Source organism: Lactuca sativa, chromosome 1 (assembly GCF_002870075.4).
Source record: "Lactuca sativa cultivar Salinas chromosome 1, Lsat_Salinas_v11, whole genome shotgun sequence".
NCBI lineage: Eukaryota > Viridiplantae > Streptophyta > Magnoliopsida > Asterales > Asteraceae > Lactuca > Lactuca sativa.
In genome coordinates this window covers 23,258,893-23,282,445 of record NC_056623.2, presented here as the reverse complement: position 1 = coordinate 23,282,445, position 23,553 = coordinate 23,258,893, and positions in this window count along the sequence as shown.

The window sequence follows — 23,553 nt, the reverse complement described above, 5'->3', positions numbered from 1 at the left end:
AACTCTTGAATATTTGTTTTGTCAAGAAATGTTTCTTGATAAGACAATCTAATATGTCAAGAGGTCAGTGGGAGTCTAAAGATCTTGAAAAGTTTTAAGAACTAATCGAGAGTAAACATGCTGTTAATTACTAGCACACGACTTGAGGTTACTAACCTATTGTGTTGACATATTCTTGTTTTTGTGCCATTCTAGTTTGGTCAACTATGCATGTGAGCTATATGAGTTCTCAATAGGTTGCATAAGGGCAAGCCACCTTAATCAATGGAAAGTACATTGAAAGGTAGGGGTGAGCTGCTCAATAACTTGGAAGCAATGGTAGGACCCTTGATGGCAAGAAATTAAGAATACACAAGTTCGATCCATAAGAGTTTGGATTTGTCACAATTATTGTCTTATGATTATGGTTATGACAAATTCACATTTTAGACTTATTGTTATAAGTTCTAAAATTGTTTAGACACACATATAGGTTATCTAAGGAAAGGTGTATGAGTTCGAGAATCTTAGATAAAGGCTTATCAAAGCGTCTCGGTTTCAAAAATATGAACTTTTGTAAATAAAGTCAATAAGTATTGGTTTCTAGAAGTCCAGCTAATTTCTGAATACGTGTCAAAGCTAGTGGAAGAATAAGTGTTATGCTTGAAAAAGATATAATCATCATGTGAGTGGGAGCATGATAATTATGGTAAGTATTGCGAGATAGCAATATTAATTATAGAAAACAAAAGATTCAATTCGCAAAGTAGCAAGGGTTGAAAAGTTGTTTTGCTATAATTAAGGGATAGAATTTTATACTTCATTTTAGTTCTAAAAGCTTGGATTGATTTTTTTTTATCTAATTTAGTCATATAAAATTAAGATTGTGTTCTCAAATTTGATTATGATTACAGCATCCCTCTTCATAGTTCGAATTGTGAGAACATGGCAAATATAGATATTGTAGCAAAAGACTGGCAAGTATCACGTCTTTATGTAAGACATTATGAATCGTATCCCATATGCTATGGGCATAGGATCAATGGCAAGTATCACGTCTTTCTTGTGTTTCACTTTGCATGTTTTGACTTCTTGAATAATAATATTATTCGAACGTTCTACAGTCGCTCATACTTTGGGAGTAGGTATGAAAGAAGATTGTCATGAATTGGTTTGTAGATTGCCTAAAGTGTATTAGATATATTAATGTCTGCTTCAACGTTCATGAGTGCTTATGAATATGATTTGAGCATTGGATTAAACCCACGCTCACTTGGATCGCTTCATGAATTTTATCACGAGTGATTGGTGAGACGATAATATCTTATATTCTTGAAACCGAGATGTGTGAGTTGTATCTTGCGAGTCGGTTACACATTGATAATATGTAAACGCACCAGTAACTTAGTGTTATAAAACGTATTGTTGTGTGTGATTCGGTGAGTGAGTACAAGCGAGCATTGAGTCGAAGTTTATCCGTTCCTTTTACCCAAAATGGGATAAAAGCGATATATGTGGTCCCCTCGATGATTTAATGATGACATCTAAGCGCTTGGCTAAGCCGGGACTAAGTTGATGTGTTCAATTGTAGTTTGTTGTCAGTCGTCATAAATCGAAAATCGGGAAACAACACATGAACATAAAGTATGATTTAAATCCATGTCTCAGTTCATATTATATCTAGAATGAAGGAATATATGATCCCTTATCTAAAGGACACGCTTCTGATAAGATCAGAGTTGACAGCGGCTTTTGAAAGCTACAATTGCTGATCCGGTTTAAAGTCATACGCAAAATAGTTGTTAGACTTATCCAAATGGGAGACTGTTGGATTAGAGTCTACGTCCATAACTATTTTGGTATGTACTTGACCCGATTGTGAACATGGTCCTTTTGGGTTGCCTTCACCAAAGCAACTTGATAGGATGATTTGTGGAGAAAGAAATTATTTATGATTTATTAATATATTATATGAATAATATATTAAAAGAGAAATCATATTGTTTAATTAATATTAGTCAAGAATTAATAAGAATTAATTTTGTGGCTAAACGACATTAATTAAATAAAGGGGGCTTCAACTGTCAGTTGTGTGATAGTTGGATATTGGGCTAATGGACTCCATAGAGGTTGGAGTGGACGAAATCTATGGGGGGAAACCATGAGAATTCGTCCAAGGCCTCTAAGGAGGGAGTCCATGGGCTGCTTAGGGCCTAAGTAGTCAGATTAGGGTTTCCTAGTTCAAAACCCTAATAGCCTCACTATATAAAGACCCCTAGGGCATCCAAAAATGTGGAAAAACATTCCTTGGAGTTTCTTGGACGTTTTTGGTGCCTCCTTCTCCTCTCCTAAGTCATCCTCTTGCTCTTGGTGTTTATGAGCCATTAGAGGTGTGACACTTGTGACACTAAGCTTTCAAAAGCCAATTACAAGAAGGAATAGATTGTTATCGCTACATAACAATCAAAGGTAAGATCTAAACCCTATATTATGATAAAATTGATTATTATATGCTAGATTTAGGGTTTATGGCTTTGGATGATTATTTCATGTTCATTAGACAAACTAGATCCAAAACTTTAGGGTTTGCATGTACACCATAGGAATGATGTAGTGCTCAAAACCCATCTTTCTATCTATTGTGTATTGGTACTTTTGGGGAACTCACTAAGCTTCTCGCTTACAGTTTTGGTTTATGGTTTCAGGTACTTTAGCAGATCTTGTCAGGGTGAAGGCATGACCATACACATCCTCACATTTTGGACTTATGATTTTTGGGAAACTCTGATAATGTTAATGTTTTAAAAACTATGGTGAAAGCGATTCCAATTTTTAAATAATGGTTTGGGAATAATGGTTTTTGTAAATATTTCTTTAGAAAAAGGGTTGTTTTGAAAGTTTAAATTTTATGACTTTTTATGGATGTTACAAACTCATTAACACTTACGGACTATAAGTATGCTAGAATTTCTACAAGACGGTTAGTCTGTGGTTGCCATCCCACTCCAGCAGATGACCAAACATTTAACAATTGCCTAAAATAGACACACAATTTCTATTTGTCTCGAAATGAGGGGGAATACTAATATAGTACTCTTATATGTAATACGTACCCCAACAAACATCAGTGTAATCTAACAGAGTTCTATGCTTCGTTCCCATCTCACACATACCCTTAACCCGATGTTACCCAACATCCAAACTTAATTGAACCAAGCATCCCCTTTAGTTATTAGTGTATAGCCCGACATGATTACAATCCTTATAATCAACACAAATTTTCTTGTCTGTGTAATATCTTTACAATACATGGTATAAATAACACTCTTTCAGCTTAACTCGAACAAATCATCCTTTATGAGTCTTATCACATCACTAGGCAAGACTGTAATGCTTGTAATCAACTTTCCAACACCGTTTTCCTGTTTATACCATACTATCGCAATAAAATATATGAATACACTTTTATCCAACTTAATTGGAACTAATCATCATTTATATGTCTGAGTTTAAAAGTAGACAAGACTACAATCCTTATAATCAATCTTCAATACCAAACTTGTTTAGGCAACACTATCATAATCTAGTGTATATATTTAACACAGAGTATCAAATATTGAATATATATTAATCTTTTAGGTAATAATACTTCCCTTAAGATAATCATATATATATATATATATATATATATATATATATATATATATATATATATATATATATATATATATATAAAACACATATATAACCATATTTGGTTCGCACCAATTATACAATTAATACATATTCCAGATAATAAGCATTTAATTTACATATAAACTTTCAACAAATATTTAACACTTTTAATAAATAATTAAATATTTGTATTAAAATCATGTTCATGAAAGTAACTATGCACTCACATGATTGAAGTGGAAGATCCACGGTTAGGTTAGCTCATCGCCTAACACTTTAACTTTTCTCTTTAAACCAACCTAAATATGAATATTACTATGCTTCGATATTCGTTCGTATTTATAAGGTTATATCAATTATTTTTTGATTCTTCCATAATCCTAAGAAATATCGATTTTTATCAAACAAAGAATAACCATGTAAGATCACTTTGGTGATAAGATCCATTTGGTATACATAGTATACTGTATGGAAAATCCTCTTTAAAAAACCTCACGTATCTAGCCTATACATCACTCTCTTAAGTAGATCAATCAATAATATGACTGGAATTACTGATAAATCTTATTTATAGGTTCATAATAACGACTATGAATATAAATATAAGTTACACTTAAAACTTAGTAAATTCAACTTAACTTACAAAAATTTTTGGCAAAAGTTCGAAAAGTCGCAATCAAAACGTCGACTCCGGATAATTCTTTTCTTCAGGCTCTCTGACATTGTAGTTCTCCACTAAAATTGTCAAAAACTCAGGAATATTGGGCTTAGGGTTTCAGGAAAATTTCCGAAGGATTTGACGTAAATGGGTGAGAAAATGGGCCGATTTTCGGAGCTATTTATAAGCTGCAACATAGGGCATGTCGTGCGGTGGTCCTCAGGCGCACCGTGTCACGACACGTTGCTCGTCCTAGCATTTTCCATGTGTCGTTGCCTCGATTGTCCACGTCGGTGATTCAGTTAGAGAGGCGTTTCCGTTGCTTGTCACGTGGCGCTCTATCGTTGAGCCACGTCACCCTTTTCAGGTATTTTTTGCAATCTTCAAAAAATCATATTTTTCTTTATATCCTTGGTTTCGTATCAACGAGTACAACAACTTTCATTTATTCTTCATTGGATAACGAGGAATCGATCTCTAGTTATGAGAATTTCAACTCTTTTTTACATTGTTTTGGCTAAAAAGCAAGTGATCTCCGTTTCACTTTTTGTAACACACATTGTTGTGTCGAGTTGAACGTGAAACTTCGAAAAATCATAACTTCTTCATATGTAGTTATATTTAGGCGTTCTTTATATCCACAGGCTCATGATCATGACTATTATAAATTTCTTCAAGATTATTTATCATAAATAATCCTTTATTTTTAAAAGTTTATTTAACGTAATTCGTTAAATTTGTAATAAGGTTTTATATAAATATTATAAGCCCATAACATTTGTCCATAAAATATGTTCTATATCGCATAAAAAAGATTCTTATTTATTTACAATTATACTATTCGATGGTTTAAATGTTCGATAAAATGAATATTTATAATTTATAATCGTTAAAACGTCTAGCCCGAATTTATGGACGTTACATCTTTACTCGACATCTTATCACTAAATAGGACTCCGTTATTGAATCTCCAAATTGTTAGTGGATATTATTGATGTATTATTGTATCTTTATTGGTGTTTATAATTACTCCAATGTATCTTAGCCCGATAGAGTTAGCCTTGTGTTTAATCGTCCCATATATGTTTGCATTTATATTTTATGTTAATGAACGTTTAAGCATGAAAATAATCTATTCTAGCATGGTATATAGCCAAAAACCCTAGGCCTCTATTGTTGGGTTAGGTGTTTAAGCCATTAACTAAATTATTATAAATTTAAATTATCAGCAAATTCCTTTTGTGATGCCCTCAAACCTAATAAGAGATTGGAATGCTATTTGGAGAGAGAGAGAGACTAATTTATTAGTTTATTTATGATTAATAAATTAATTAGAAATCAAAGTAAATAATTTATTATTATGCTTGGGAATAATATATTAATTCTGAAACATCCCAAATATACGGTTCAAAAATTTTGTTTTGATTATTTATAAAAACCATAAGTACCATTTGTCATCTCATAAAAACATAAGTAATATATATCAAATCATCATAATAAAATATTGTATCAAAATCATGTGAAAAATATCAGAGTCTAAACATCCTAGGCTAAAAGTTGTGGTGTGTGCCATGTAGTCATCCCGAGCTCTTCCCCTTGCTAGGAGAAGTACCTGAAATCAAAACTGAATACTGTAAGCACGAAGCTTAGTGATTCTCCCCATACTGCCACATACCATACACACAATCACATAATGCCATATATTGGGCCTTGCCCACTACATCGGGCCTTGCCCGGCATCGGACCGAATCCGACATCAGGCCTCGCCCGGTATCAGACCGAAGTCCTGCATCGGGCCCCGCCCGACATTGGACTGAAGTCTGGTATACATATCACATACTAATGAGCATATAACATAAACACGTAACATAAACATATAAGCTAAATCTTTCCTCGGGCTTACCCCGACATCGGACCGGAGTCCGGAACACATAACACATAGCATATAACTAAACATTCCTGGGGCTTTCCCCGACATCGGACCAAAGTCTGGAACATATAAACAAACACATGCAAGAATCACGAAAACATCAAGCATACAAATCCTTCCTCGGGCTTGCCCCGACATCGGACCAAAGTCTGGAATCATATAATCTACATCGGGCTACCCCCGACATCGGACCTAAGTCCGGCATACACTAACATACATAAACAGGACGGGATTGGTGCCTTAGACCCGTTCCTACTGGAGGGAAACTCACCTCTTAAGCTGGCTGCTGAAATCTCATGTGAGGAATCTCTGATGGCTGCTCCAATCGACTCCCTGGCTATCATCATCACAATATGCACTTAGTTAAAAACTGATAATTCTTCTAAGGGTAAAATAACCATTTTACCCCTGGTTAAAGTTAACATTCTGATCAAAGTCAACATTATGGGTTAACCAACTCGTCGAGTCGACCTATTAACTCACTGAGTTCTTTAACACAATAGTCCTAAAATGTATTTCTCTTAATAGTCCTTCAATGTACTAGATCTGGAAGAATACCCACTTGGGTCGTCCATTCATCACATGCTAACATACTTGGACCAAAAGCTTCATAAAGATGAAAAGAAGAGAACCAACACTACTAGAAAAACAGCCTTTTACGACGCTCATTGCGTGTCGTAAAAGGCTCAGACGACGCGCAAATGCGTGTCAAGGAAGGCCCTGTCATAAAGAGAGACGACGCGCATTTACGACGCTCATTTACGACGCGCAATTACGACGCGCTTTTATGACACGCAATGCGTATCAAGAAAGGCCCTGTCATAAAGGAAGACGACACGCATTCGCATGTTGTAACCTTACGACGCGCGTGTTAATGACACGCATTGCGTATCAAGAAAGCCCCTGTCAAGAAAGGCCATGTCATAAATGAAGATGACACACATTTTTGCGTATCATAATTTTAAATGTTTTAAAAAATATTATATATAGATTTACTTTTTTTCAAATTAAATTTGTATTTAATGTTTCATAATAGAAAATAAAATATCATATACAAAAAATAGAATCCACTGCATAAATTTAATGTCATACAAATAATCGTTCAAACGACTAAGGGGATCCGATTGTACATTGTTATTAAGAAAATGGAAGTATATTGTTATAGTTAGAAAATAAATGAGAGTACAATGCGCTACGTTTGGTTCCTCTCATATAGTTTCCGTCTTCAAGATTGCTATCCAATAAGCTTTTAGTATTCGCATGTAGAAATTCCATTGCAAAATGCACACCTGAGAGCTCACGTCCAGGAACAGGGAGGTCTCGTGGCTTTGTTGCCCCCATAGGAACTTTCATCTTCCTCATCAGATGAACTCTCTTATTTTTTTGCTATTGGTTTTGCAGCAGCTTTTGTCTTAGTTGGCTTACTCTTTTTCTTCTGAGGTTCCACATCATCGGATGAACTCTCTTCGTTAGATCTTTCATCATCAGAATCAGCCTTCTATACACATAAAAAGCAAGAAGAATCAACATCTTCGCACAACATATAAAACACGCAAGTATATAGACAAAACCATGCATTGAATACACACCTTGGTTGCAGTAGTAGCTGCTGTAGATTTCTTATTAGGGGAAGTCTTAAACTCTTCTTCAGAATCGCTTTCGTCAGCATCACAGAGACTGCATCTTCCCTGTGATGTAAACAAAAAGAAAAAACTTTTTTTTATATAAGACATAAGGGAGCTTATCTGTGTGCCAAGGGCTTTCAAGAGAATTTCATGTTCCCTTTCGATATCCATCCGAGCACCACAATAACTCATTGTTGCTTTGGATAATGAACTACCACTTGTGCAAGCGTTCTCAGCACCATATTTCCTGCTGTTTTCAGAGAGTTTGGTACCTATAGACAAAAACACGCACACACACATATGTATTGATAGTGTGAAAAATGGAAACTGTAATTTGGACACAAAATTTAAGTTACCAATTTCATACGCTATATTGTGTGCAGAAAAAGCTGACCAAATGTTTCGAAAGGAGTAATCCAAAGTTTGTTTAATTTTAATATATCTAGTAGAGCAAATTGCAGAAAAAGCACAATGTATTTTCACCATTTTATTGTTTAGCGCACTCGAGTACTCTATGTAGTGATTAAACCATTTTACTTTTTGACTGTTTAGAACAAGGTTATCTAGGTTTTCTGGTTTTATAATCATGCCAAAATACCAAAAAGAAGTTCATACTTTCATTAGTTAATTGATTTAGCCACTGAAATGTTATGTTTTATTGATTTAGCCACAAAACTATTATCATACTAATCATGAATAATAATTTAGCCACTAAAATGTTATGTTCTGATTTAGCCACTGAAATGAAATGTTTTCTTGCATTAGCCCTTATTTCATTGTTAGAGTAAAAAAATATTCAAAAATTAGGGCTATAGCTAACCTAAAACTCTCCTGGGCGGACTTCCTTCCTTTTAAAAGAGTATCGAGGCCTTATCTCCATTTTAGATAAGCAAATAGCCAAAAGCACATAGAAGCTCTTCATTCCCATTGGGCTTAACACTATTCTCAAAGATCATGCATCACTCTGCATACAAGTACAACCATATGTGGTTTTTAGTTTTGTAAAAACCGAAAACTTTCAGTGCGGTGCGGTTTTTAGATTTGCAAAAACCGCAAAAAACCAAACCGCACCGCAACATATATGTGTGTGTGTGTGTGTATATATATATATATATATATATATATATATATATATATATATATATATATATATATATATATATATATATTCAAGTCCCATCGCAAATCCAAAAGCTTTTATAGTTTATAATTTTATTTATTTGTAATCATATCAATATTCATATTGTTTATATATATATGAAAATATTCTCTAACAAAAGAAATCGAAATTAATGATGAATATTTGCAGAAAAAGTTAGCTAATTGTTTGATTTGGTTGTCCCACATCGAATGGTAGAAAGAAAAGAGAGGAGTCTCTCCTCTATAAAAGGAATTTGAGATGCAAACTTGGAAGTTATGAATTTGCTTTGTAGCCTACCATCATGGGTTGTTGAGTTTCTGTTTTATGCATGAGGCTTTTAATGCGCATGTTTCTTTTAGTTGAATAAGTTTAAAGTATATTAAAAGCTAAAACCCAGGAAATTATTTTTGAAAATTGAGTTTTGGACATGAAAAAACAGTATTATTTAATTATAAATCACACAATCATTTTTTCGTGGTTAAAAACCAAAACCGCAACAAAATAACTGAAAAACCGCTTAAAAACTGCAAAGTCAAACCGAACAAAAAGCCACACCAATCGGTTATAAGTTTATAGAAACTGCACCCTATCGGTTTGCTGTTTGGTTTGGTCCAAAAAAACCACACCAAACTACATCATGTTCACCCTTAGTGTTAATGTATTAATTTTGAATTGATCAAGAATCACGACTCACCTTTATGTTAATCAGGACACCAAAACAGGAGCAAAGCAATAACAGGACCATCTACCATTATCAAACCTGTGATTTTTATACCAAGAGTAAATTCAAAACCAAATTTTAGCTTGACCATCCATCATTATATCGTCCCCTGTGCAAACTAAGAACTGGGGACAAAAATAGCCTCAGGGGTATTTTCGGAAAGTTCCGATTTAATTAAGTTTTTGTATTAAAATATGATTATAGTTCGTTTAGTATTTATAGGGTAAATATTTAATGTTTTAAATTATGTTTTTCAGCTTTGAATAAAATTTAATTACAACCTATGGAAAATTCCTAGAATTGTGTTTTTTTCTTCTTCCCATGTTTACTTTTGTCATGGTAAAATGAAAGAATCATGGTAAAATATCATTTAAGATAAGTCATTAATAAAGCAAGTTATGTAAGCTTAATAGGCTAACAACAATTTCACATGTATACACATATACATCAACACATACAAGGCAAGTAAAGCTGTAAAATTACCTGAAAGTTCCAAAAGTGCGAATTGATAGTCACCAGAATTCCTGACTTGAAAAATGACAAGCTTTTTCATGCTTTCCCTGTCAACCAAAGCAGAAAATGCTCCTATGTTGGTGCTCCAAGCAACCTACAACCACAAACCGAAAATAAAATCATATCAATGGTACTTGTTAAACAGAAATGAAGAGAATTTGTTACCCTTAATATTGTCTGTAAATTGCCTTTTCTAAATTATTTAATACTTGTCTCCTTATTGATCATGCTAAATTAAATGTTCTAGATGTGTCACTATTTGTAGTGAGTGAGAGCATAATGGCACTTGTTAAGATGAACTCTTTCGTATTTTCCCCATCACGTGGGACCTATTTTGCATATTAATAATGCTGACTAAGAAATTGATATGGGGTGCACATCGACAAATGTTCTATTTAGTTTTGTAATTGCACTATTTATTATCTTTTTATAAAGAAGAAATGCGAACAACTCCAATCTAACCCATCCAAAGTGCTAGATTCATAATTAAGCATTTAACGGGTCAAACACATGCTGTTTAGTTATCTTACGTACCTAAACTGAATCTGACCAGATTTTTAACCCTACACACTGGAGATCGTGATAGATCATCAATTAAAAAAAAGCACATAAAGTGATTATCAAATACTTTCTTACAATTAGTAAAAAAAATCAACCATACCAGATTTGGGGTTGCATACATGATAAGAAGATAAGAGTATTTACCATTACTATAACATATGGTTTAAAAAATCAAGTTTGTGAACCTCTTTTGCAGCACATCAGACGTGCTTTTTCCTTGAAATTATGTTGCTACTTGAGATACTATAGAAAGGAAATTGCGATTTGGACATATAAGAGAGAGTAGAGAGAGAGAGAGAGATAGAAACAAGATATGAATAAAATAGTTACTTACACAGAACAACAATGGATTCGAACATCAACCATATCAGTCTGTAAATTACTAAAAATAGAAACTGTATAAGGATGAATATGCTAAAAGGTAATTTCATTTTGAAAAAGCCACATAGAGAGAGAGAGAGAAAGAGAGACCAGTAGTTCCTGAGTTAAATTGGGTAAAACAGCAATGAGCATTTCTGGAGCACACTTTAAGATTTCGTATATAACGGCATGATATGAATCTTTAAGCTCACTATTTAGGCCATCTCTGTCCAAGATACAACAGTTGAGAAAATGACAAACCACTGGTTGAAGCACCTGACTACAACCTTCAATAACGGAAACATCAAGCTGAAAAGATGCATCCTGAAAATGTACACTGGTTACTAACTAATTAATAATCCTACCCACCACAAATCTGAATCTTACCAACATAATGGTATATGTTACTATGTTAATGCAAATAAATAAATAACTATGATCGACATCGCTTATACAAGAAAATTTGTTAAAGGAAGGAAGAAAAGTGAAGCCAATTTACGAGCAAGCAAATTGTAAAACTGTCAAAATAGTAACTGAAAATCTACATTAATATGATATTAGAACTGTGACATGAAAACGCGGTCAAAAGTGAACATACTAAAGCTAAAATGTTGCAACACAAGTTGCTCTTTATCCTGGTCCGAAACCATGGCTGATGAAATTTCACTCTTTCACTCATTAAGAAATTTGAACATGACTCAAATATAGAAAAGATCAAGGGAAGACTTACAAGCTACAACCATTGGGATTTCTTTTTCATTGTGTAATACTAGAATAAAGTATTTATTTACATTATTTCCCATACAACTATAACAACTTTATAAAACTAAAACATTACTCCCAGTAAAAGGAACCACTTTATTGACCCTCCATGTTCTTTTATGTGAGGGTTTCAGGGGGTATTTCAACGGCTCTTCTAGTTGTATTTGGTTAAACTTTAGATGTTAACATACAATGAATTATTAAAAAAGGATGAGTTTAGCAATACAGATAGAATAACTAACAAATAATCACCATGGAACTATTTTTTAGTTAACAAATTGAAGATAGAGTACAAGACACCATAAATTAGATCTATAAGCTGAAGAAAAAGACTTATGGAAGGATAGAATATCTGAGAATATAACTAAAAACAGAAAGACCATGAATCTTTTAACATAAAGAAGATTTACTGAAACCAACACCAGTACTATGATGAATAATTTCATTATATTTGTTCTAAGAGGCAAAAAAATCAAACAGTTGGTATGCACCTTTTAACATAAAGAAGATCTCTAAAATTAAAGCTTGTTATTATTTCAAATAGTTGGTATAATAATATATCAGTCTTAGCAGAAGAAATAGCACAAAAAAATCATGTATCTTTTCAACGTGATTGCCACCTATGGTCGAAAAATAAAGAAACTGTTTGATTTTTTGGATTCTAGGATTTGGCCTGAATCAGAAATTAATCCATTCCAATCTAAAATTTGGTTCTAAATTAATATAGTGGCGATGGGTCATGCCTAAATGTAGTATATGTGAACGATTCAGTTGTGGGGGCAAGAACGTTCATCCAGCAAACCATACATGTTCATCCTTCTCATGAGAGCTTTGCCTTCAAAGATTCTTCGTGGATCTTTCTCCTCAAGAGTTAGAAGCATTCTCAGAGCATTACAGATTTTGCTGAGTGCATATTCCATCCTCCAGAGATCTCACTTGCATCGTAGACCGTATTCTCCAACCAATTTCAACTTTGCGTCTAGTTGTTCCTTTTCATTTGAGCGTCGATAATTAGGGAAAGAGGGAAAGAAGAAAAAAAGGAAGGCGGGGTTTTTAATTTTTTAGGATTTCATTTTCCCCACTGGTTATTAAAGGATGGAACGCGCCTTCCAATTAAATTTATAAAGCGACATCCTTAGACGACACACATATTATATAGGTGCCCTCCGTGTTTTTTATTCTCTGGACACTAATTTAAGGGACGCAATAATGCACGACCTAAATCGTTAAATTTTTTGAAGATATGACACTTTTTTAATGTCACTCTCCTTTGCGTAACATCAATCAGTGAGTGTCGTCGTTTGCGCGTCGTAAAAGGGTCTTTTTCTTGTAGTGCAAGAAACCATTGAGCAAGGTTGGGACTTGCTTACCCGAAAATGTAGCAAACGATGTGTAGTTTCTGGATCTACCATCTCCCTCTTGAGCCCTCTAGATTTCTCTTCCTCTACAAGCTTCAAAAACACACACAGATCACTCAAAATGGCTCACAATCTCAAGCAAAGCACTAGGGTTTCCTGGATTATGGATTGGGACTTGGAAGCTGTAAATGAAGCTGAGGGGTGGGGATTAAGATGCTTAAATAGGGTGCAAAACCCCGAAATTAGGGTTTCATTATGGCAGACCTATTCATCGGGTAGACTGCTTAAAACCCCGTGTCCAATCCTGTTTCTACTCGACGAGTTTGGGGCTCCCAACTCGTCGAGTAGCTCTACAAAAATAAATAAATTAAATGCATACCAGGAAACAGGCATAACAATTTTGAAATTATATTGTTTAATTATAAATTAATCAAAAAGTAATTGGAATCAATTTTGGGGTTAATTGGAATAATTAAAAGTGGGAGGACTAAATGTGACAATGTTCAAAAAAAAATAAGAATTGACCAATTCTAGAACCTCCTTTAAGGGTGATTGGTTCTAGGTAGGGTTCTAAATGGTTTCTAGAGCTTTTCATGGGCTCCAAGGAAACTTGGGGGGAAAAGCAAAATAGATAAGGTTTATCCAAGGAAACCTGCATTATCCTTAACTCCCTTGATCACCGATATAAAGCCTCCTTGGGTCTCATATTTTCGGCCATCATACCTCTCAAAGGAATTCCGAAAATTCCTTCCTCTCCCATTTCTCTTCAATAGCCTCCAACTGCTAGGGTTTGGTTGTGAGCCATCAGAGGCACGAGATTTCTGGTGTTAGCTTTCTGAAGATCTACATAGAAGGATTTCTAGTTTATTTATAATAATAAATGTTTGGTGGTCAAACCAAATAATGGGATAAAATAATAACAATAAAATGCAAATGACTGCTACTACTTACACTAAAGATAGTGTAGAGTAAGCAGGGTCGGTCCATAGGAATACGGGACTTCTTATTTAGCCATATTCTCACACATCATACAATCAATGTTAAAATAGGTGGTTATGTTTGAATTCAAATTAAACTTCATAAACAAACAAGATTAATACTAAATTTCTATAAGAGAAATACATTTCCGATTCTAATTCCTATACATGTGTTGTGTTGTAAGGTGTAATATGACTGTATTTTATGTTCAATCTAGGTTGGTAATTTGGATATTAATAAGCTCCAATATCCAAGTTAGCAAAGGGGTTTCATTCAAAATATGTTCTTCAAATGAAACTTCATTTAATTGATTCAATTCAAATAAGCTCTTGCATCAAATCATTAAATGACATTAAGTTCTTTCAACAATTACCAACAATATCCAAAATTCCTCATAAGTTTAGGAATATGAACATCTAATCTTTGATTACACTAATTTTGATATATTTACAACCAATCAAGTGCATGTTACTAACATCAAATCATAAACATATATGAATTTCACAATTTGATTAACTAGATTGATAAGAACCCTAATTCATTGATCAAGATAAAAGAGAACCAATCAAACATATATTTAAGACCAAATCAAAGACTACTAGATGATAAACATAAAATCAAGTGCAAATTACAATCTAACAACAAACGCTTAGAAATCTGGAATCGAAAATGATAGAGAAATCATCCACACATGTCTAAATCAAACTACTAATTCAACAAGTTTTGATCTTCAAATTAACTTACAAAATGCAAATTAGGGTATAAGATTAACTAATTAAATTAATCAAATAATTTAATCCTAATCCTTACCCGCTAATTTTCGAAAATTAGGGTATAAGATTTATTCCAATTTTAATTATTTCTTTTTAGGCAAGTAAAATAATAATTACCAAAATTTGGAAACCCTAAACACCTTGCCTTTTTCGAAAACTTGGGGAGGAAGGCTAGGGTTTCCAAACCATAGCCCTAAATTTCGAAATCCAAGGGGAATGGGCTAGGGTTTCATAAAACCCTAACCCTAGTCAAAATTCATGCCTATTAGGGTTTAATGTCCATAAACCCTAATTGATCTCATTCAAAAATTATACCAATTCAATTGAAAACAAACCAAAAAGCTCTAATACCATTGATAAGTTTTATGCAAAAAAAAAAAAAAAAAAAACTCTTAAGTTCACATGCAACCTAAAGATCTATGTTTTCACTGTTGAACCTATAACTAGGAACATCAAATAAGAAAGCCTAGAAATGCTAGGTAATTTTCTAAAAACGCAAAGGGTTTTAGGATTACATACCTTGTTATCGATCTCTTGGAAATTAGCACCACAAATGTCATGCCTCTAATGGAATCACACCCAAGCTAGCAAGAAGATGACTTGAAGGAGGAGAGAGGAGGTGTAGAATTTTGGCTCTCCTTTGGAAAATAAGAGTGACCGAAAATCTAAGGACTAGGGTCCTTTATATAGTTGAGGAATCTTGGGGTCAAAGCTTGGATTTAAGGGATAAGCCTTAGATTAAATTACTAGGTGACCAAGCAGTCCAATTCCCTTATCCAATGAGCCATGGACAAAACTTCTAGGCTTACCCTAAAGGATTTTAGTCCACCTCATCCCATAAGGTTTTAGAGCCTACCTTCCTCAATTTTCAATAAATAACCAAACAGTCCCTACACTTTAATTAATCAAATTAATCCTAAATTTAATTCCAATTAATTTCTGATTAATTATTATTAAATGATAACTTTTCAAATTAATATATTATTTTCATAATATATTAATAAACATCTTTATTAATCAAATAATAAATTAACCTCTCTATCCAAAAGTCATCATGTCCAATTGCTAGGTTTGAGGGCAACCCAAAAGGACCGTGCTACTATCAATTGAAGTTTATACTAATTTTAGTTACATGCTTAGACATCTAATCCAACAGAAAGTTCCAGGTCTACAATTGCATGAAGCTTCCAAGATGATCCCACCACGTTCTTATTCCTTCAACGACACAAAGATACACTCTCAAGCAAAAAAAAGGCTCACACAATGGATTAGGGTTAGCAAGAGACGATTTGGGAGATGGAGGCTGATGAAGGAAAGGGTTTTGAGGGGATAAGGATGTTTAAATAAGGCTAAAGCATAAAAAATTAGGGTTTGATCTCCACGTACGCCCATCATACGCATGAGTACGCCCAACGTACTCACATAAACATGTGTTCCACTTAAAAGAGCTTCGCCAACCGTACCCCCAAGTATGCATAGCGTACGGACCAACTTTGCAACAACTTATATACTTAGGGTCAAAATGGAAAATACCTAATGACTGGGTGTTACAATTAGGGTTACGGTTTCTGGGATCGGGAGTGATGGAAGTTGAGAAAAATGACCTAGAATAGGTGTTTAGGTGTTTATATATGATAGAATCCCTAAAAATCTCGGGTTTTGGTATGCAGCGGCTGCCATGCCGTGGCCATCCTTCGCCACACCATGGAGCCCACCAAAACGCGCATTCTAGAATAACCTTGCCAAGTCGTAGGCTTCCATGCACCACGTTGTGGCATGGAGTTTTTCTTAAAACTCCATCTTTGATTCCCCTAATTTTCAATCTACACCAATCTGAAAAATGTGTGTTACTACTATCCCCTGCTTAAATTAGATTTTGTCCTCGAAATATTCGTTTCTACTTTCTTTGCCATACCAGTTGACCCAGATAGAACTCCCTGAACTCTAATAGGACTGAGAAGTCATCTCATATAGATTCCCTCCTTCCTACACTGCTATCAAAGCCCAACCTTAGCATAAATAATATACACCGATGAAGAAAGAACATTAACACTCTGTCCTCGGCCAACAAAACAAAACCCAAATGCTCTGCCTGAAAGCTGAAAAACCTAAACCATGTCTAACTTCGAGACAAACATAACCATTCCAAACCACCTCCAAAATGACTCCCCTTCGCAATACGAACCGATCAAACTCCTCCGACCCTGAATTATCTCACTGATAATTTGAAAACATAATCCCTGAACATTCATCGATGTTGATAATCTTGCACCTGAGTACAAAGCCGAATCCTAACACGAGTCTCAACCATGGTGACAAACCAATACATAACCTACATCCTGATAATCAAAAATTTTCATATTCGACCTATCTGATATCCCCTGACTCCATGTTGTCCTTTTAATAAAATGGATGCAGAATCCTTACCTGGTTATTAAGACCGAGAATCTCACACACCGTCGCCCAATAAGACTCCACTCAAGAGTCTAACTGATAAAGGCTACCCTAGCCTATCTGCCACACAGATCTAACTCGTTGATTACTCATCTTCCCTACTCCAAACTTAATCTAACGCCCCAACCATGCCAAGACTACTGGGTCCCACCCTCATGAGTCATACACTTACTGATTCACAATACATCGTGACACCATTTAGTCCACTTGAACGTTAAGATCAAATATCACTCTGATCTTGCGAATGTTCCATCACTAGCTTGGGGAGTTACCTCCAATACCATATTCCCTAAGCATAACCTCAAACATTTGTACGAACCACTCACCCAAAATAACATAACCAAACGGGCCTCTCCCATGGGTCTCACCCCAGTTAGCATAACCAAACAGGCATCGACCATGGGTCTCAACCAAGCTGTCATAGCCAAACAGGCCTCGCCCTCAATCGGGATCCATACTAGTCTAACATCTGATACATCTCTAATAATTATCCGGCCAGAACATGGAGCGACTATATAACAATAACGAGCCTGACTCAACCCGGATAAAGGTTGTGATCCCTCACGGTATTACAACCAATCCCGTAACAACCAAACTCATCCTAGCGGATACTATGGTCTAGCCCAACCCATGGTCTTGTCAATTATCCGCAAAATCAAGCAAAGAACGACATGAGCCGAAACCCCAACCCGCTGAACCCCAAACAAGCGTTTGTGTCATGTTTCGAACCCCAAATCCTATATTAGACAAGAACATGAAGATATGTTCTATCACAATCCTCAACTTGAACCTAGAAACGAACCCATAATGTGCTACTACCAATGCTTCATGTTCTCAGGTGAGAAAACCAGAATCCTCAATATTTTCCTCCCTGATTATGACCGAATAATTAACATTATTCCTGTAACTAACCCCAACTCATACCATTACCAGAACTAGCTGTCCACTTTCTCTAGAATATAAAACTCCTCATTGATTCACACTTGGGAATATTCCCATTAATGCGAATGGTACCTCATAACCAATGGTTTTCCGGACCATCTCACACCCTTACTACTCCACAACTATCATCCCGGGCTTATAAGAACTAAGATTCCAAGACCCAAAAAGCCAGGGTACCCACACCCCATACCAGATTAAAAACTTCAATATTGCTGATGGAAGATTGTCACGCCTAAAGCACTTTCCCCTGATACAATTCCAAATCCTTAAACAGCCTCAACTGATGGCAGAGAATGAATAAAAACCACTATCGAAACAAACGGATCTCCATTCCAACAACTCACTTACTGAAAGATAGATGCACCTAAAACATCGTCAACTAATACAACTCGAACACTCTCGAATAATCTCATTAACTGAAAAATCCATTAAAAATGAATCACCCACACCCATAAGTTGACTGGTCACAACCACTCTTACCATACTAACAAGAGCAATCAGTTCAACGAGCTAACCGACCATTCAACTGACATCCTATCCAAGCATGTAACGCCTGTGTTTCCGGGCTTGCCGTTTTTTAGCAATATAATAGTCTAGGTTAACCTTTGTAACCCGTTTTGAAATAATAAGATTGTATTATTTGAGTATTATGTGTTTTGTGCTTAATTGCTTAATTATGTGGTTTGATTAATTAAGAATAAAAATAAGCGTCAAAATTTAAGTGTAAAATAAACTTAATATCTTTGGTTAATGTTGTAGTAGTCGAAACGAGGTTTCCGAATATATATAGAACGCCCAAATCTGACTTCGTATGAGGAAGTTATGATTTATCGAAGTTCCGGCTTAGCGGTATACAGCCTGTTATACTCGAATTGAGATCGAGCGGTTGTTAGCCGAAGTAATCTAAATGAGAATCGAAGATCTCGTTGTTGTTATCGAAGCGATAAAAAGTTAGGCGAGAACGGACGTCAAACGAAGAAGTTATGAATTTATAACGAAAGTTTCTGTCGCGGCCTATTAAAAATAATTAATAAAAATAAAGTCAAAATTAGCCGACGGAGTCTAAACGAAAGTCGTAGAGCATGGTCTCACCTTTCCGTGGATATAAAGAACGTCGAAAACGGAGTTCGTATGAAGAAGATATGAATTTCCGAAGTTTATTAATCATTTTATATTTTTATTTAATTCAAAATCGAAGGTATTATCCGAAGCCGTGTCACCGGTGTAATCCGGAGTACGCCCCGCGTACGAGGTTACGCTATCGCGTAACTCCGATAGTGTCGACACTTCGGATGACGCATGCAATGACGATTTCGGACGCGTACGCGCTGCGTACGCCTGTACGCCCCGCGTACTCCGAGGCTCCAGCCTCTATATAAAGGATCCGAAGGCAGCCTCATTTGTTGTTCATTTTCTTCTCTTCTCTCTAGTCTTTTGCATCGTTTTTCGTGCCGAAGCTACCCCGAAGCCCCGGTATCATACTCTAGCCCCGAGGCAAGTCCCGAGATCCCGAAGATCCCGAGAAGCGCGGTTCCCGAGTCGAAGCTCTGCCCGCGAGAAGTTCGATTTTCGAGGAGATCTTCCAGATCTGCTGTGGATTACTACTTCTATAAGCCGTAGTGCTGTCGGATCGTCTTCTGATCAAGTGAGTGTGTAGTTATTTCTTCTAATACAATAATACGAAGTATTTTATATAAAAATACGTGCTATGAGTATATATTTGGTTGTGTTATGTGTGAATGAGTATTCACTCTCTTCTATCTTATAGATCTGCTTATTTCTTTATGAGATATGTATTATGTGTGTGTGCCTCATCTGTTATGTGACATATGTGTTGATTAAAGCATGCTATACAGGTTTTCTTTAAACTACGTATGAAAATATATATTTTTATCTACTAATATGTTGGGTAGAACATGGGTAGATAGTTGGTGTGTAATAAACAGATGAGAGGCCTCGATGTTGTTGTTGTTGTTGATCTAGTTATTCAGCGGAGTATGGATAACGACCACGGACTCTTTCTAGACAGTCCAGTGGAACACTAGCAGGTTCATAACCTGTAGGTGTTGTGAACGATGTGTTCACCGGTGTACTCTATCCCCCTCATGGTTGCCTTTAGGATATCTATTGTTGAGGAAACCCCTTCGCAGTGATGTCCGTCCCGATGAAAATCCTAGATTAGGTCCCTTGAGATAGTTGTTTTAGGGACGTAAAGTGAGGATAACGGGAATGGGTAATCGGGATAGTGATTGGTTGGTGAAATTAAATATAACTTATTTATTGTGGGTTGAAAACCCTATATGCTCACCAGGCTCCCAAGCCTGACCCACTCAGTTTTATTTGTATTACAGGAAGTGGCACAAGGGCGTAAGATGGATGGATCATCTTGTTGTTTTGTTTACAAGTCTGTATATGTATATATTTGTTGAATGACTTGTAATGTTTATCGTTTATGCTTTATGGCCTGTATCGGAACATGACATCCCGAGTTTTGATTATATAATGAAATGCATCTCTTGATGAAATGCTTTGATAAATATTATTTTATCATGTTTTGTTTTGGGAACAAATTCCGCAACTCTTTCAAATCAAAAGGATTTACTTTGAAAATATTTAAAAGCATAAATGAAAATCGGTCTTTTCTGGCCGAGATTTTGGGGATGTCACAGTTGGTATCAGAGCATTAGTTTAAGCGAACTAGGAATTTGTAGGATTTCTAGACTTAAACTTAGAATGCTAAATGTAATGATGAGATGTGTGTCTGTTGGATTTTAGACACGAGCACTAGTTTATTTTAGGAAAGTTGCCTAAAATGCTTTTATGTGCTAAATGATATATGTTGCCATATATGATATTATTTGTTCGGATCTACGGTTTGTTGCCAACCGGATCTGAAGGTTTATGTGTTTAGGATTCTAAGCGTATGTATACGATATTAGAACTAGCATGTAATCGTTTGGAGTAATAAGGTGAAATTATTCGGTGTGTAGATCAAAATGGTGAGAACAAGGAGTGGCGTTGGAAACGCAGATGAAAACAGGAATCAACCGCCAGTGATTGAGCAAATACCTGTGGTAGCAGCAGCACCAGAACCAATAACAATGGCTGCGGTGCAAGCCATGATTCGGGCTATGCTTGCCGAACAAAGGGAGGAGATGCGACAAATGTTGCATAATAATAGGGATGAACCTATCATACCTATTGAGGAACCGGAATTGATTCCCGAGCAATCGGAGGAAGGGAACAATAGTCGCATGGTGAGTCAAGTTGGGACTCAAGAGGAATGAAGGAACGATCCAGAAAGGAGAAACAACAAGGATGGGCGTATGTACAAGAATTTCTTGGGCGCCAAACCGCCAAGTCTTTCTGGGAGCCCAAAGCCTGTTGAGATAATGGATTGGATCTCCGAAATGGAGATGGTATTTGAAAGTTGCGACTGTAGCAACAAACAGAAGACCGTCTTTGCGGTTAGACAACTGAAGACTGGGGTCTTGAGTTGGTGGAAGTTGTTGGCAGATACTATGCCACGAGGAGAAGCTCTGAAAATGTCATGGGAGGAGTTCTTGGAACAGTTAAGGGTGCAGTATTGTTCGGAGATAGATCTGATTGATCTGAACAATGAGTTTCAAAACTTGAAGAAAGGGAAGATGAGCATAGATGACTATGCTACTGCATTTACTGAGAAGATGAAGTTGTTTCCGTACCTAGTGCCGACGGAACTCTCCAAGATTGAGAGGTTTGCTAACGGACTGCCTGCTGACTTTGGTCCGACAGTCAAAATGGCAACCACTCTGAAAACGGCTGTTCGTGCAGCTAAGAATGTGGAGGCCCAGCAGAAGGAAAAGGGTCTGGAAAGAATAGATGTTGGAGAAAAGAGGAAGTTCGATGGAACTTCAGGGTCCAACAAGAAAAACAAGTTCTCGAGGTCTGGTTCGAGGGGAGGTGGAGGTGAGGCGAAATGGTGCGACAAATGTAAGAAGAAGCATCATGGGAGATGTGAGGTGGCGAACACATGCTACAAGTGTGGAAAGCCAGGGCACTATGCCAATGAGTGTACCCTCACAAAGAAAGTTTGCTATGGTTGTGGTGAGGAGGGTCATATGTCGAGAGACTGCCCGAAGAAGAAGGAGGCAGCTAGACCCAACATTCCGCCAAAGCCAAAGGCGAGAGCATTCCAGATGACACTGGAAGCTGCTAAAGATGAAGCTGATGTCGCTTCAGGTACCTTTCTCGTTAACAAATTGCCTGCCCAAATTTTATTTGATTCTGGAGCCAACTACTCCTTTATATCGCATGAATTTGGTAGAAAACTAGCTTTGCCTGTTGATAGACTAGATAATGCTTTATTAGTCGAAGTTGCTAGTGGCAAGTTTGTACCTGTTAGCCATCGTATGAAAAACATCTTAATTGATCTGAATGGAAATAAGTTCCACGAGGAATTATTGCCTATCGAACTTAACGGTTTCGACATCGTTTTGGGAATGGATTGGCTTAGCGCCAATGATGCCGAAATTTTATGCAAGAAGAAAATAGTGAAAGTGAACCCGCCTGGGAAGGAATCATTTATGGTGTACGGAGATAAACGTAGAGTAAATTCTGGGATCATTTCTCTAATGAAAGCCAGAAAATGTTTTACCAAGGGGTGTACATCATACTTAGCATTCGTGATCGATGCTAAGAAGGAAAAGAAGGTGATGCAAAATATTCCTGTTGTGTGTGATTATCCGGAAGTATTTCCCGAAGATCTTCCTGGATTACCGCCCGATCGACAAGTAGAATTTCGTATTGACTTGTTGCCAGGAACAACGCCAATTGCGAAAGCACCTTATCGATTAGCACCGACGGAGATGAAGGAGCTAATGATGCAACTTCAGGAGTTATTGGACAACGGTTTCATTAGACCTAGTTCATCGCCCTGGGGAGCTCCGGTGTTATTTGTAAAGAAGAAAGATGGAAGTATGAGAATGTGCATCGATTACAGAGAGCTGAACAAGGCAACAATAAAGAATAGATATCCGTTGCCGAGGATTGATGACCTGTTTGATCAATTGCAAGGTTCGAGCTATTTCTCAAAGATCGATCTTAGGTCAGGATATCATCAGCTAAAAGTAAGAGAGCAAGAT